Raw genomic sequence first — 16,820 nt, forward strand, 5'->3', positions numbered from 1 at the left:
CAGAAGAAATCCAAGAATGAATCCTCGAAGGGACCAAATGGTGAGGCACTGGCCTCACAGTTCGAATTGGATTTCACCCTCATTGCATGCATGGTTTCATCGATGGTGGATGTGTTTGGTACCTGGACAGTGGAGCTTCATTCCACATCACCAGCGACAAGAGTCTTTTCAGTACCATGGAGGAGAAGGATCTCCAAATGTGCATCGAGATGGGTGATGATGGAAAGTACCGTGTTTTAGGTGAAGGTACGGTTGTGTTTCAGAGGGAGCATGGAGCTCCTCTCACCCTGACTGATGTAAAGTATGTGCCTCGTCTGAAGAAGAATCTTGTGTCTGTCACTATGCTAGAAGACAAAGACTATGGTGTGGTCTTTAGTAAAGGAAAGGCATTCCTGAGGCATATCGGCACTAGACAGACCAAGAGGATTGGGATTCGAGTTAAGAATCTCTACAAGCTGGAGGTAGACGACTGTGCTGCATTAAGTTCCAAAGCATAGTTGGTGCAGAGCCAAGATGTTGGTGAGCTATGGCGTAGAAGATTAGGCCACTTGCACCATGGGGCCTTGAAGATCATGCAGCAGATTTCTACCGGACGTCCCAAGGGAAAGCTGGAGAAAATGGATACATGCAAAGGTTGTACCTTGGGTAAGTATACAAAATCTTCCTTTCAGGATCGAGAAAGTAGAGCTGGAGCAATCCTGGAGCGAGTTCATACAGATGTGTGTGGACCATTCTCTATAGACTCCACCGCTAAACAAAGGCACTATGTTATTTTAGTGATGATTTTTCTTGTAGATGTTGGATCTACTTTATATAGAAGAAGGATCAAACCTTCTCAAGGTTTTGTGAGATCAAAGCCTTGGCAGAGAAAGAATCTGGAAAGAAAATAAGGGCCTTGCATAGCGACAATGGTGGGGAGTATATCTCCCAATAGTTTAAGGACTTCTGTGCAGTAGAAGGAATTAAATGGGAGTTGACGGCACCCCATAACCCACAGCAGAATGGGGTGGCCGAAAGGAAGAACAGATCGATTGTGGGAGAAGCTCGGGTGATGCTGCGTGACCAAAGCCTACCACTTCATTTGTGGGCTGAGGCATGCAATATAATAGTTTACTTGTAGAACAGAAGCCCGCATCGTATACTGGGGATGAAGACACCAGTGGAGGCCTTTTCCAGGAAGAGACCAGATGTGAGTCACTTCAGAATCTTTTGATCATCGGTTTATTGCCATGTGACCAAATATGCCCGGAAGAAGCTAGATCCAACAGCTGAGTTGGGGCTACTTATGGGGTACACTGATACACCCCACAACTATCGAGTGTTCTTACCTACCAGTAAGAGCAAGGATAATTTTAGGGGCGAATTTTCGCCCTTTGGCGAAATTAAGGGGTTTTAAATTTTTAGTGGACGAATATTTTGTATCATAGTACATTTTTACAAATCACCTCAAATAGCCCACCTTATTTTAAGGGAGAGGGTAAAAAAGGTAAATTTAGCCCTTGAAATTAGGACATACAACCTTCCATTCGCCCATTTTCAAGAATAGGTTTTATTTAAGTGAATCCATTCGCCTATTTTCAAGAATAGGTTTTATTTAAGTGAATCCTATGGGCCAAATACCATATTTATAAAAGAGGTATGGTAAATTAATAAAAATATAAATAAATGAGAGGTATCGTAAATAAATAAAACATTTTTTATATTTACTCCATAAGTCACCTTATATACATGTAAGGGTGTAAACAAATAAAAATATAAGTGGAGGTATGGTAAATAAATAAAAGGCCTTTTTATACTTACTCAAAAGGTATGGTAAATAAATAAAAATATAAATAAACTAGACGTATAGTAGATAAATAAAACATCTTTTTATATTTAGTCCATAACCCTCGTTCTATTTATGAAGGCTCAAGAAGAGGTTTTATTTAAGTGAATCCTATGGGCCAAATACCATATTTGTAAAAGAGGTATGGTAAGAAAATAAAACATTTTTTTATATTTACTCCATAAGTCACCTTATATTTACGAACACTCAAAAAATGGGTTATATTTAGGTTAAACGTACGGCCAAAATACTATGGGACAAATACCATGGACTAGATTGTTATTAATACAATGCAAAAAACCATTATTAACCCTAAAATTAGAATTAATAAAAATAAAAATGGCACATGGTATTGACCCATGGTATTCACCAAAATGGCACATGGTATTGACCCATGGTATTCACCTGGAATGTAGCCTATTTAAGTGGGGGAATTAAACCAACATGTAGCCTATGCTAAGATTCACTAGGACTTTACAAAGTTTTATTATTTAGTGAAAGACTCGCTAAGATCTTACAAGATTTTATAATTGAGTAAAATATTCGCCATGCCTGGTGAGAGATTCGCCAAAAAATTATATATACATATTATATTATTGATAAAATCGCCTTCCATTTTTCCTATATACCATGTAGATTCGCCCATTTATTATATTTATAAATTTAGGGGGGGTTCTTAAAATTTTCCCTGAGTAAGAGGACAGTGGTATGCAAAGATCTGAAGTTCAATGAGAAAAAATCCATGCGAGTATCACTTGAGAGGGAGCTCAAGTTGCAAGCAGAGGAGGAACTTTTGGTTCCTAAGGAGGAGGAGCCTTAGACTGATGCAGAGCAGCCACATGCAGAGGATTTGGGAGTGGAGACATCCACTCATGCAGAGTCTTCTAGAGATGGGTGGAAACACTCAAGGGAAGCTGACAGGTTGATGTTGGATGCGAGAGAGAATGTAAGACAACCATCTCCTCATCACAGAAAGAGGAGGTCACCCGAGCGGTACACTGGTTACATGGCCCTGGTTGGGGAGTGTGTAGAGACCAAACCTTCTTTATTCGAGGAAGCAGTGCAGCAACTAGTTTGGGTTGATGCTATGGTGGAGGAGTATGACTCCATCGTTTGGAATTATGTTTGGGATGTTGCCACAAGACTGGAGGACAAGTCAATGGTGAGTTCCCGATGGCTTTACAAGGTAAAGCAAGCAACTGATGGCAGTGTTGAGAAACATAAGGCAAGGTTTGTTGCCCGTGGTTTCTCACAGGTCGACGGGATTGACTACGATGAGACTTTTGCTCCTGTATCAAGGTACTCATCTATCAGATCGATGTTGGCACTATCAGCACAGATGGGTTGGAAGATCCATTAGATGGATGTGAATACTACGTTCCTCAATGGCAATATTGAGGAAGAGGTGTACATTGAGCAGCGAGATGGTTTTGAGACCTTCGATCTTGAGTCGCATGTGTGTTGACTCAAGAGAGCTTTGCACGGGCTAAAGCAAGCACCTCGTGCTTGGTGCACCAGGATCAATAGTTATTTCACTGGGTTGGGCTTCACAAAGAGTGAAGTAAATGCAAACCTTTACCACATCATGGTAGAAGGTAAGCCATTGATCATTGTTCTTTATGTTCATGATCTGATATTGACAGGTGATGATCAGTTGATCAAGTCTTGCAAGAGGACCTTGCAAGAGAGTTCGAGATGAAAGACATGGGTCTTATGCACTACTTTCTAGGCATGGAAGTGTGGTAGAAGGATGGGGAAGTGTTTGTGTCTCAAGGCAAGTATGCCAATGAGATACTCAGGCGATTACACATGGAGAAGTGCAAGCCCATGAAAACTCCTCTAGTTGATAACTGGAGGAAGGAGGATGCTACTTCAGGTGAGGTAGTAGCTACTACTGTTTATTGGTATCTTGTGGGTTCATTAATGTATCTAGTGAACACACAACCATATTTGTGCTTTGCGGTGAACCAGCTGAGTCAAGCTATAGTTCAGCCTACCAAGTTGTTTTGGAAGGCAGCGAAGGATGTGTTGAGATACCTCAGAGGCACATCTCAGTATGGATTGTGGTACAAACAGATAGAGGGAGTGAAGCTTTAGGGCTTCATAGATGCAGATTGGGCATGGAGTCCATCAGATCGGAAGAGCACTTTAGGAGGAATTTTCAACCTTGGTTCAAATGAAGTTTCTTGGTACAACAGGAAACAAAGGTCAGTTGCACTTAGCTCAGCAAAGGCTGAATACATGGCTGCCAGTCAGGCAGCATGTAAGGCCATTTGGATGCGGAAATCTCTAGTTGGATTGTTTGGTAAGAGGATGGATCCAACTATGATATATTGTGATAATCAGAGTTGTATCAAACTCTCTGAGAATCCAGTATTTCATGACAGGTCCAAGCACATCGATATCTGGTATCACCATCTTCGAGATTGTGTGGTGAAGAGGATCATGTTGTTGCTATATGTTTCGACCGAGGATCAGGATGCAGATATTTTGACTAAGGTATTATCAAAATGCAAGTTTGAGTTCCATAGAGACAAGATTGGGGTGACAAATAATCCCTTTCTTGTTGAGAGGGAGTGTTGAAAATAGCAACAAGAAAGGCTAAAAATAGAAGTGCTAAAATTAGCACTGCTATATATATCATTTCGAGATACATTCCAATTTTAGTTAGTCCCTAAAATAAAATTGAGAATTAAAATTTGAATTTGGTTTTAGCAATTATTTGAAAAATAATTAATTAATTCATCTGGAGTTAATTAGTTGGAGAAAATCAAACATGATGTCTATGTGAAGACATGCAACAGTTTCCCCTTTGATTGAGGAAGTTATCCCTTAATCAAGGAGATCAGGATGAGTTGTACTTTGAGTTGTAATTAGTTAGCTTAGTTAATTGAGTTAAGTCCAGTTAGATTAGTTCCAATAGTTTGTGGAACTGATTGTGAGTTCAGTTAGTTAATGCATGCATGCATGTAACTACTGCACTTTAGATAACTGAATATTCTCTCATAAATAACTCATGCATGTCAGTTCAGTCAGAGACCTAGTTGATATTAGATGATGGGATAGTGTACTATCAGTTGCATGAATATTCCATTGAGGATATCTCTTGCATGCAGAAGGAATTCATTCCTTGGAGATTGCGCAGTTACTTCTGAGTTTGGTGAGTTGTGTGAGAGGTTAATTCACACAAGTGGTAGCGAGAGGACCCAGGAGAAACTGCATAAGGAAATAAAAGGCTTGGAGGACTGAGGGAAGGCATATGTTGTGTCTATTCAGTCTATGAGCAGCATTGAGGGATTGTACTGAGAGATGGATAGCTTGTGAGCTAAAGCTTTGTGTAATCCGGTCATATTTCCACTTGTATGATAATACAGATATCAAGGCTTTTAGCTGAGGCTTTCCCCAAAGTATTCTTATGTGTTCATGTTTGATTGATTTCTCATTCTCTGTTATATGTGTTCTATTTGATCTTGCTCAAAATCAATTAAGCTTCCACAAGTTTGTTTGTAGAAGTAGATCAAGTATTTTTCTTTAGTATATTGCATAATATGGTGATCTATAGTGGGAAATTCTACAATGGGTGGTATAGCTTCTGGAAAGTCTGATAGAGAAAGGAGGAGCATTATGCATTCCATCTTGTTTGGAATTATCAATATTGTTGCTTCAGCTTGAGTCTTTTGATGATGATAGACAATTACAGCAACATGCTGCTTTGTTGATGAATAATCTTGCCTGCACAGTTGGGTTGTCTTCTGGAAAAGAATTGTATGCAATGCGTACAGAAGCTCTTCTTGGAGTTGTTACAACTGGGTATTTTGAATGGCTGGGGAGTTCATCTGGAACATTTCTCTTTAAAGCATTTCTTCAAAATGCTGGAAATTGTGTGGCTCCTTATCTAGGGACATTGTTGCAAGTATTTGCTGATTGCTTGAATCCAGATAAGGATCCTGCACTACGATTATGTTTTGTGGAGTTATTGGATAAATTATTTGAGTTGCATGAATTGGGAATTTGGTGGAAAACACATGCATTACAGACCATTGGTGGATTACTACCGCTCTGTTCAGTGTGGCATATTGGAAAGGTTGCAGCAGAGATTCGTCATCGGGCAATGAGTGCACTTGGGACATTTCTAAGACAAGATTTGTGCAGTAAGGAGGATTTAGTAGTTTTATTACACTCGCAAAAATTTCTTCACATTGTGACAGCATGCTTAGAAGAAGATTAATCCACTGATACACATCGTGTTAGCTGCCATGTTATTGAGCATATTGTTCAGATTGTTGGCTCTGTTCTGGATGATGAACATATAACAGTAGTGAGAAAATCATTACAAAAGCGGTTAGATGATAGTAGTGATGTTGTTCGTCTTGGGATATGACCTGTGATTTCAAACTTCCTAAGTTTAGCATCTCCATCGTCTAGAAATACTGATATAAAGGGTTTTCTCAAAAATCTCATATCGCATATGGATGACCCAAATGAACAAATTTAGGAAGCTATGTATGCTGTAATTGAAAATTACACGTCGCAAAGGCCAAAATTGGTACTCGAAATGGTGAAAAGTGTTCGGGAACGCCATCAAAATGTCAAATGTGATCAATTGTGGGAACTTGCAACTTCAATACAAAGCGGATTCGTACAATGATCATGATATTTACTATGTTTTCATGTCTAGACCTAGTTCCTATGCTAAACCTTTTCAATTGGGGGATCTCATGGAGTCCTGGAAGGTATCTCAGTTGTATGTTCTTTGGGTGGTCATGGTGATATCCTTTCAGGTAGTGTTACAGTATTCTCTTCATGGGCTAGGTAGGGAGCAAGGGAAATAAACACTTTTGTTTAATCATAGGTGCTCAGTCCTTCATCAAAAAACTCGATGAAGGAACAAAAGAGGATTAGGTAGACATAATTGCTAATCAGATGAAATGGCATAGTATGAAACTTGATGTTTTGGTTTTCCGACAGAGAATTCCTGGACAAACAAAATCGACAGTCAAAACACATCTCCGAATTCTAAGGCAGCAAATAAGGGGAAACTCAGTTTCTAATGCATAATATTAGCAGTAAGGATCGATCACTAATTTTTAGGGATAATACCTAGTAGAAAACTTCAGCAAACATGGCAAAGATTTTGGGCATCCAAGGCATCTACATGGCGTAGGTGGAGGATGATTTGATCAGCATCCCAGATTATCCCAAATTCCCAGCGATGGTTCCAAAATAAACTTCGGCACACAATTCGACTTGTGGCAGCAAATCAATTGTTCTGTTTTGATGAGATTTAATTAGATTATTTAGTTATAATTTTAATTTATGTTATTTGGCCACAACACATATTTGGTTTTGATTTTGATTTTAATTATTTTGATTCCTATGTTTAGGAAATCAAAATTAAGATGTAATAGGGTATATGTAGGAAAATTTTTGAAGATGTAAGGGTCAGATTTTACAGCATAGCTAGGCTGCTTTGGACTGTGTAAAGTTTTTCTTGAATATTATTTTAATGAAGCAGTTTCTGCCCTTTAGATTTGGGATCCATCATGGTGTTTAATGTCCAACATGTTTTTCTTGTAAATTCACTTACATACTTTGTTTTTTCTACTAATTCTTGTTACAACATTATCTAAGAGATGTGTTAGGAATCCATCTACACATGATGCTCCTTTCACAATGATTTTGTTGTTAAATGTAGTGGTTATCTTTGCATAATCCATCCTCTATTAGATGCTCTGTTGAGTAACCCTGTGTTTCTCTTTCTTCTAACACTACTACTGTAGATCCATCCCCTGATTGATGTGTGCAAGGCAGTGGGCTTTCTCCCCTATTCTTCTCGCATTTGCATCTTTTATCTGGTTGAACATTGCACTTACTTTGCCCCAAGTTTGTCGGTGGAAACTAGCCTCAAATCCATAGCCCAATGGTCCCTTCTCTTGCTGTTTACGACCCATAAATTTTAAATCAAATCCCCGTACTTCATAGCTAGCCTAAGATTCACTTATTGCAGCCATGTTTTGTTGGAAAAGAGAGAGCCCACTCTGGTCTAGCATGGCTAGATGCCAGAATGAAAGATTGTGGTTACCTTAGAATTGCCTCTTCTCAACCTCGAGGTTCATTCTGAGTGCTAACTTATTGGCATTGTTGCCGAGGAACGAGGTGACAGATCTTCTCTGGGAAAGATCGTTCAAGTTGCAGATCTGGTTGTTGATGGTGGACAACGGTTAGGCACATACAAAGGCTGAAATCATCTACCTGACGACTCCATTGTTCAAGATCCTGAGCTTTAGAGTTTTAGAGCGACTTCACTGCCAACGAATCCAGATTTTAGAGCGTTGATGGTAATCACTGATGACAGGGTATGTGGCTAATCCTTTATCTGGTGAAATGTTATTGACATTAAGGGATGAGTTAGCAAAATTACAAATTGATTAGGATTTCTCGACATCAGTGTTTCTTTGTCTGAAATTCAGTTGACTCAAACCAGAAAGTAAATATTGTTTTCTTGGCTTAGTTGCTGAAAGATTAGAAAATAAATTTGAACTATTGGATGTTCAAATTAAATCATATGAATTCTGAGATCCCAAAAAGTTCTTGGAAACTCTCCCTCCTTCAAAATAAGAAACAATAGGGTTGCCCGTGGATATTTTCATTGACAATTTGTTGTTGGAGGCCTATGTTGAGGAGTTAGGGCAGAAAACAGAGTCTAGTTTCTTCGATCCTATTGTAGCGTACATGGAAAAAAAATTTAGTTTGAATGACAAACCAGAATGCCTTTTACACTGCCAGACTCATTTTGTGCATGTATGGTTGTCAACGTTTTCATTTATGATTTGTTTCAAGCACTTTCAAGAAGCATCCTTGTCATAGTTACTTGATTGATTGATTTGGCATTACAAAATCATTGATCTATTGATTTTTCTGCAAAGTAGGGTAGGTATGTGCATAAATAAGCTGCCCAAAGCAGCATTTTGTTTCCGATATTTGTTTATGTATAGGTTGTAGTGTGTCTATGTTTTTGGATTGGAATAAGTTGTTTTGGGTTTGCAATCGTTTCACCTTATTTCTCAATGGATGAGGCACTTGGTCTATGGTGTTCTTGACACCTCCAAGGAGCTTCCATCCCCAATAAGGCCAATGTTAGTTCCAATCTTCGCAGGCTATCACCCGTGATCAAAATGGGCTCTTACTATGTCTGGTTTTGTTATATGTTTTGCACATGATCTTCAATGCAAAACATGTCATAAGCGAGTCCATCAGAAGAAGCTCGGAAAAATATTTCCAATGGTATATCACACTCCCAAACCCGGCTCCGAGATCAGAAGATATGATCAAATGAATGATTGAATCCTGTTTATGAAAAATTCATTGAATGGATAAAAGGCAAAGAAGGCCAAGAGGAAATAGAATTCTGAGCTTGCACTAGATAAAGATGTTGCTGGGCCTACCTAGGAAGGCTTGTCTGGGATGATGTCACTGCCCCTTTCTTCTAACATGGACACTTTCTTCTAACATGGAGCCTTTGGTGAGATGGCTCTATTCCTATTGAAACCCTAAAAATCATTCTTCTATGAAATCCATGATACTAGAAGAAGATAAAGTTGCAAATTCAGAGGCTTCTATTATGGCATCAGTATGTTCGGATGTTGAAAAATATTGCAGCAGGCAACCATTAATGTTTTGGTCTGAATGATGGCACTAGAATTGCGTCTGACAAAATTGAAATTCAGGGGAATATGAAATGGTCGTATTTAATCAAGATATTGTTGTTATCAGAATTTCGCTTCAGCTCATAGCACCCTTGCACATAGTGAAAAAAACAGAAGTATGGCAATCTCACAAGGGCAAAAGTGTCAGAGAACATCAAAGAAAAGCGCCTGCAAGAATTTCTTGATCAGAATTATAGTTTTGTTGGTGATCTTGCGAAAACAAAAGGGTCAATCTGGAATCTTTGTAGCAGTAATGTTTTCAATCAAGAAATGATTTTCAATGGGAAGCTCAAGGACTTAAAACATGCAAACTTTGGGTTGAAAGTCTAGAGACTATAAAGTGGGATGAGAAAAGCTTGGTAGTTACAATTGCACAACACATCGATACATGGGCTATTTTGATGCAAGGCTTTGCAAATAGGGAAGCTGTTTGTAGAACATTGACATCCTACAAAGCTACATTCTACAGCTGATCAAGATCATCTCTGTGGACAAACGGAGAAACTTCCTCGAATTTCGTAAATGTGTCAGATGTATTTATGGGTTGTGATCGTGATTCTTTGATATACCTTAGGAAACCTGATGGCCCAACTTGTCACATAGATGCAGAGATTTTGTTCCTCATGTCTTCCTACCTGTTACCAACTGCTACTCATAAATGAGTCCATTTTAATGTTGATAACTGTTCAGAGAACAAGATCATGGTTGATTGAAACCAAGATAGTGCAAGATAGTATCAGGAACTTTTAACAAGGCATGATATAAGAAGACTTGCTATCCAAATTAAGCTTCAAACCTGATGATTTTGTAATTTTAGTTGTTAGAAGTCAATTTACTTATCACGCATATGGAGGGAACATGCACTGATAGTTGCACTTCAAACTGGGATACCTTCCAAATACTATTACATGGGAAATACACGTCAGATAAGTCCTCAAGAAAAACATTGTGTACATTCGAAACAACTGTTGCTTGTTTAACGCATCCAAAGAGATCACAGGTGAAAAAATGTTGTCGATTGTTTCAATGCAATTTTGTTTTATGCCCCAAAAAATTCCAAGCATGCTAAAGGGAAACGAAAGTATCCAAGTTATCATCCATGTGTCAAAATGTTAGCGCAAACACAAAATCTCTATCAGGAGCAAATGAGAAGAACAATTAGTAGAAAACTTTTTTTTTTTCACGATCCTTCTTTCCCAAAAAACGAAAAATTCCAGTTGCAGAATTCAAACGAGGAGATAAAGGAAGAGACAAAGATTGATCCACAATTTTTGCGAGTGTTATAGAAGAGTAACAAGGCCAGACATAGTTAGGACAATGGTAACATTAAAGGTTGAAGATTTCATGGAAACTGGTTCTAATGCACATTTTTTTGGACCGCGTCTGGATGGGTCTTCACCTCAAGTTTCCAAAGTGAAGGAATTAAATAGACAACCATTTGGTATTGGTGTTATGGGTGGTACAACTTCTGCAAAGTCTGATAGAGAAAGGAGGAGCATTATGCATGCCATCTTGTTTGGAATTATCAATATTGTTGCTTCAGCTTCATTCTTTTGATGATGATAGACAATTACAACAACATGCTTCTCTGTTGATGAACAATCTTACTTGTGCAGTTGGGTTGTCTTCTAGAAAAGAATTGTATGCAATGCATACAGAAGCTCCTCTTGGAGTTGTTACAGCTGGGTATTCTGAATGGTTGGGGAGTTCATCTGGAACATTTCTCTTTAAAGCATTTCTTTAAAATGCTGGAAATTGTGTGGGTCCTTATCTGGGGACATTGTTGCAAGTATTTGCCGATTACTTGAATCCAGAGAAGGATCCTGCACTACAATTATGTTTTGTGGAGTTATTGGATAAATTATTTGAGTTGCATGAATTGGGGATTTGGTGGCAAACATATGCATTACAGAACATTGGTGGATTATTGCCACCATTGGTGGATTATTGCCACCCTGTTCAGTTGTGGCATATTGGAAAGGTTGCCTCAGAGATTCGTCATCGAGCAATGAGTGGACTTGGGACATTTCTAAGATGAGATCTTTGCAGTAAGGAGCATTTAGTAGTTTTATTACACTAGCAACAATTTCTTCACGTTGTGACAACCTGCTTAGAAGAAGATTATTCCACTGATACACGTCGTGTTAGCTGCCATGTTATTGAGCATATTGTTTGGATTGTTGGCTCTTTTCTGGATGATGAATAGATAACAGTAGTGAGAAAATCATTACAAAAGCGGTTAGATGATAGCAGTGATGTTGTTCATCTTCGGATATTACCTGCAATTTCAAACTTCTTAAGTGTAGCATCTTCATCGTCTAGAAATACTGATATAAAGGGTTTTCTCAGCAATCTCATATCGCATATGGATGACCCAAATGAACAAATTCAGGAAGTCGTGTATGCTGTAATTGAAAATTACACATCGCAAAGGCCGGAATTGGTACTCGAAACGGTGAAAAGTGTTCGGGAACGCCATCAGAATGTCAGATGTGATCAATTGTGGGAACTTGCAACTTCAATACAAAGCGGATTCGTACAATGATCATGATATTTACTATGTTTTCATGTCTAGACCTAGTTCTTATGCTAAACCATTTCCATTGGGGGTCTCATGGAGTCCTAGAAAGTATCTCAATTGTATGTTCTTTGGGTGGTCAAGGTGACATCCTTTCATGCAGTGTTACAATATTATCTTCACGGGTTAGACAGGGAGCAAGGGAAATAAACGCTTTTGTTTAATCACAGGTGCTCAATCCTTCATCAAAAACCCGATGAAGGAATAAAAGAGGATTAGGTAGACATAATTGTTAATCAAATGGAAGGGAATAGTATGAAACTTGATGTTGTGACTTTTCGACAGAGAATTCTTGGACAAACAAAATTGACAGTCAAAACACATCTCCAAATTCTAAGGCAACAACTAAGGGGAAAATCAGTTTCTAATGCATAATATCAGTAGTAAGGATCGATCACTGATTTTTAGGGATAATCCCCAGCGGAAAACTTCAACATGTGGAAGTATTCAAATCGTTTAACAAACAGATGGCAAAGATTTTGGGCATACAAGGCATCTACAGGGCGCAGGTGGAGGATGATTTGATCAACATCCTAGATTATCCCAGATTTCCAGCGATGGTTCCAAAACAAACTTCAGCAGGAAATTCGACTTGTGGCAGGAAATCAATTGTTCTATTTTGATGAGATTTAATTAGATTATTTGGTTATAATTTTAATCTATGTTATTTGACTGCAGTACATATTTGGTGTTGATTTTGATTTTAATTATTTTGATTCCTATGTTTAGGAAATCAAAATTAAGATGTAATAGGGTATATGTAGGAAATTTTTTGAAGATGTAAGGGTCGGATTTTGCAGCAGAGTGAGGCTGCTTTGGATTGTGTAAGGTTTTTCTTGAATATTATTTTAATGAATTCGTTTCTGCCCTTTAGATTTAGGATCCATAATGATGTTTAATGTCCAACATTTTTTTCTTGTAAATTCACTTACATACTTTGTTTTTTCTGCTAATTCTTGTTACAACATTATCTGAGAGATGTGTTAGGAATCCATCTACACATGATGTTCCTTTCGCAATAATTTTGTTCTTAAATGTAGTGGTTATCTTTGTAGAATCCATCCTCTGTTAGATGCTCTGTTGAGTAACCCTGTGTTTCTCTTTCTTCTAACGCTTCCACTATAAACCCATCCCCTGATTGATGTCTGTAGGGCAGTGGGATTTCTCCCCTATTCTTCTTGTGTTTGCATATTTTATCTGGGTAAACATTGCACTTACTTTGCCCCAAGTTTGCTGGCAGAAACTAGCCTCGAATCCATAGCCCAATGGTCCCTTCTCTTGCTATTTTCAACCCACAACTTTTAAATCAAATCCCTGTACTTCATAGCTAGCCTAAGATTCACTTATTGCAGCCACATTTTTTTGGCAAAGAGAGAGCCCTCTCTGGTCTAGCAGGGATAGACGCCAGATGGAAAGCTTGATCTGTGGTTACCTCAGAATTGCCTCTTCTCAGCCTTGAGGTTCATTCTGAGTGCTAACATGCTCAAGTCTTCTAAGAATTAGGACAAGTGATGAAGCCGTTCAGATAATGCACAAATTTGGAAGGCTTACTTATTGTCTTATAGTGTGAATTAATTTGGTAAAAGTACAAGTGACAACTCGATAATTCTAGATTAAGACATAGGATGACTTGCATGAGCCACTTTGACTCAGCTAACAAGTCAATCACCAGTTTGACTTTCCAAAAATAGAACTTTCCAAATTTAGCCATTCAATTTGCTTAAAAGGGGGAACAAAGGCACAATTTGTATCATAATTGTATGCACAAGATTTGTGTTTGAGCTTGTGAGAGATAGAATGAGCCAAGGAGAGGCTTGTGTGAGTTGATAGAAGGAAATTTTCCTTGTGAATGCACTAGAATTTAGGAGCTAATTCCTAAGAAATAGGAGCAGCTCATGTGCTAGGAAATAGAGGCTTATCTGTTGGGTTTGCATAAGGAATTTAGAGTAGAGGAAAGGCAAGGAAATAAGGCAGCAAATATCAACATTCTTGCAAGGGTTTCAAGCTTAGAACAAGCAGGGAAGACAAGTGTGTTTTCTGATTGAAATAATTGTGTTGTAAGAGATCTATTACTCAATTTCTATCAATAAAATTCTCAATCAAGAAAAGGGTTTTCCTAGTTGGGTTCCCTAAAAAAATTGTGTTGTTAAATTATGTGATTGTGTATTTATTTCTATTCATATTCTACTACAAACAAGTAGAGAATTTTTGTGTCTTGTGAATAGAAACTAGTTTTTAGAATTGTTCATTAAGCAGTTGAAAAATTTTGAGGAAATTCTACAAGGTATTAGAGTAGTGAACAAGATAAATTTCAACACGAAGGAGATCATTTTTTTGTTAGAGAAAAGAGATTATAATTTTGACGGTCATTTCCTTCGAAAGGGAGAATGGTGTACAAAGGCCTGAGAGTGGATCACAATTTTAATGGAAGATATTGGGGTGGAAGAATACATCAATTAGGCGATAGGACCACTTCAAGATCCTGAAAAATTGGCCCTACATACTAAGAATGATTCAAGGCTATGATGATTATTCTAGAACGGGTCAAATATCATATAGTTCATCCTCTCCATGAGAAAAAGGCAACATTTAAGATGTTCAATTCCATCTTACAGTTATATCAGAGTACTAGTGATACCAGGAAGCTTTCTCTTAAGGAGAAGCTAAGGAGTATCTGGATGAAACAAGGTGAGCCCATTATCACATATCTTACTAGGTTCACTCAAGTTCGAGATGAAATAGGTGGTGTGGGTAAAGTTGTATCTGATCATGACCATGTGAGTCTTTCCTTACCTGGACTTCACAGGTCTTCGAAAGGGTTCTAGGATATTGTTAGTGGGAGAGAGAAATTTCTTGACTGGGAAAGATTTTGGACTGATTGCATACAAGAAGCGATATGAAGATGAACCATAGAAGGGAGATCAATCAAGACAGAGGATGAGGAGAATTTTTCTCTTGCATGTAAAGCTAAGGGAAAGAAAGGAAAAGGGAAGGTTGATTCCAACCAGAAAGGTGACAATAAGAAGAAGGATCTAAGAAATATCAAGTGCTTCCATTTCCATGAGTTTGGGCATTATGCTACTAAGTGTCCAAAATGAAGTAAGGGATCCAGTAAATATCATTTTGATGCATCAGCTAAGGTAGATGGGTTTTCCTCTCATTTTGAGAAAGACTTCTCATCAATATCTTTCATGGAAAGCTCAATAGGAAATAACACATGGTATATTGATTCAGAAACTTCTTCCCATATGATTGGGATTTTAGCTAGCCAGAGGAGAAGGACATGCAAGTTCATATTGAGCTTGCAGATAATGACAGTTATGAGATTAAAGGAGTTGGTGTTGTCAGAATTGAGAGGAAGTTTGGGAATTGTCTCCATCTCAGGGATGTTCTTTATGTTCCAAGGCTGAAGGAGAACCAGGTTTCAGTAGCAACCATTGAGGAAAAAGGGATATGATGTCATATTCAGTGGATGTAATACATACCTCAATTAGCTAGCTTCTTGATCATTGAAGCAGATAGGTGTGAGGATGAAGAACCTTTACAGGTTGTAGGTGCATACTTGCACAACCTTTATCAGTAAGGGAGGTGGTGAGAAGAATATATATATTGGAGAACTTAGGCACAAGCACATGGGGCACTTTCATCATGGCATTTTGAAGATTCTTCATAGGATATACACAGGATTACCAACATGCAACTTTGACAAGAATGGAGTGTGTAAGGGATGCACACTTAGAAAGTATGACAAGACTTCATCTCAGGGCCGAGACAACAAATGCAAAGATATTTTGGAGTTGGTGAATTCAAATGTGTGTGGACCCTTCTCTTCACCCTCTCTTATGAGACACGGGTATTATGTTGATGATTATTCTTGTAAAACTTGGATATATTTTATGAAGAACAAAGTTGAGGTTTTAACCAAGTTCATGGAGTTTAAGACCTTGGTATAAAACTAGAAAAGGGAGAAGATCAATTCAATGAGAAGTGAAAATGAGGGAGAATATGTCTCTAATGCCTTCAAGGAGTTGTGTGCAAAAGAGGGCATTAGGAGGTAGTTCAATTCACCCCATAACCCTCATCAAAATGGGGTGGTTTAGTGGAAGAACAGTAAAATTGTTAGAGTAGTTAGGACTATGTTGCATGATCAAGGGATGCCTATGTTCTTATCGTAAGAGGCATGCAACACTACAATATTGCTTCAGAATAGGAGTCCACATAGGGTTCTTCGATGAGTTACACTAGAGGATGCTTTTGTAGGAAAGAATCTTGATGTTTCACACTTCCAAATCTTTGGCACAAAACTATATTTCCATGGTTCCAAAGATAGCAAGAAGAAGTTGGAGCGCACAATAGAAAAGGGTATTTTAGTTGGGTACAGTGAGACAACTCAAGCATACAGGGTGTATCTACCAAGACTAAAGAAGATAGTTTTGAGGTGGGATGTGAGGTTCAAGGAGGGCAGAGCCTTGAGGGAGTCTCTAGAGAGAGAAATATAAAATAATAGTACCTCAGATGGAGGAGCTACTCAGTCCTAAGGAAAATCCTCATGAAGGATCATAGATAGAGTCTCAAACAAGTGGAAAGAGGCCCACACAACAAGATTCAGAGCAGGATGATGAGGAGAAGGGACTAGGGTGAGAGTAGGAAACTAGTCATATGGAGCCTCTTGACACAGGGACATAGAAAGCCAAGTGGGCTAAGAGGTTGA

The 16,820-nt window shown here is 38.3% G+C and overlaps 2 pseudogenes; both read left to right on the forward strand.

Annotated features, from left to right (window-relative positions):
* Nucleotides 1-6,473, forward strand: part of LOC149247568 (uncharacterized) — a 105,114-nt pseudogene extending 98,641 nt beyond the window's left edge.
* A 4,375-nt stretch (nt 6,474-10,848) lies between these two features.
* Nucleotides 10,849-12,076, forward strand: LOC149247569 (uncharacterized; annotated as a pseudogene).
* The last annotated feature ends 4,744 nt before the right edge of the window (nt 12,077-16,820 follow it).

Source organism: Pinus tabuliformis, chromosome 7 (assembly GCF_031772625.1).
Source record: "Pinus tabuliformis cultivar Carrire ecotype Pingquan chromosome 7, CPIR1, whole genome shotgun sequence".
Taxonomy (NCBI): Eukaryota; Viridiplantae; Streptophyta; class Pinopsida; order Pinales; family Pinaceae; genus Pinus; species Pinus tabuliformis.